Source organism: Mus caroli, chromosome 12 (assembly GCF_900094665.2).
Source record: "Mus caroli chromosome 12, CAROLI_EIJ_v1.1, whole genome shotgun sequence".
Lineage (NCBI taxonomy): Eukaryota > Metazoa > Chordata > Mammalia > Rodentia > Muridae > Mus > Mus caroli.
Window position 1 is genome coordinate 4,006,967 of NC_034581.1, and position 1,148 is coordinate 4,008,114.

Consider the following 1,148-nt stretch of genomic DNA (forward strand, 5'->3'; position numbering starts at 1 on the left):
CATTTGTCAATTCTTGATCTTACAACACAAGCCATTGCTGTTCTGTTTAGGAATTTTTTCCCCTGTACCCATATCTTCGAGGGTTTTCCCCACTTTCTCCTATATTAATTTCAGTGTCTCTGGTTTTATGTGGAGGTCTTTGATCCACTTAGACTTGAGCTTTGTATAAGGAGATAAGAATGGATCAATTCCCATTCTTCTATATGCTAACCGCCAGTTGTACCAGCACCATTTGTTGAAAAGTCTGTCTTTTTTCCACTGGATGGTTTTAGCTCCCTTGTCAAAGATCAAGTGACCGTAGGCATGTCAATTCATTTCTGGGTCTTCAATTCTATTCCATTGATCTACCTGTCTGTCATTGTACCAGTACCATGCAGTTTTTAATCACAATTGCTGTGTACTACAGCTTAATTTCAGGCATGGTGCCCTACAGGACTTGTCATCATTTACTTCTAGAGAACAGTGATGGAATTCCTCTGCAAAATTTCTTTCTGAGATAGTTTCTCTGAGTTCCTGAACAGTTTTTGAGATAATGAGCCCCTTTGTTTAGATGCACAAGTAGGAAACAAAAGTTAGGGCTCAGAGAGGGGAAACAGGGCATTCAAGTTAATGGACCAGATCATAAGAGAAGTAGAAAGATGATGAGAGATCATCCACATGCATAGATGCCAACTCAACCAGCAAATGTCTTAACTGCAGAGAAATAGGCAATCCCTTAATGACTCATTTCTATTGTGAAAAATCAGAAATTTCTCTTGTAATGTCTTTTTAGCATTGTCAACAGTTGTTCTGGCTACTTAATAATTCATAATAACTATTCTTAATTATTTGTTTGGTTTGTTCTCTGTAACTGAACATATTTTACATCATGTGTGGGGAAATAGGCATTATCCCTTGTAGTAGTGAACATTCAAGTTAAAGAATACAGACATACAATTTACTCATTAGTAACTATTTCTCTGTTGCAGGTACTGCTGTGTAGCAGTCTAACTCTTTTTTTTTAAATTTTTAATATTTTTATTACATATTTTCCTCAATTACATTTCCAATGCTATCCCAAAAGTCTCCCATAGCGCCCCCCACTTCCCTACCCACCCATTCCCATTCTTTTGGCCCTGGCATTCCCCTATATTGGGGCATATAAAGTT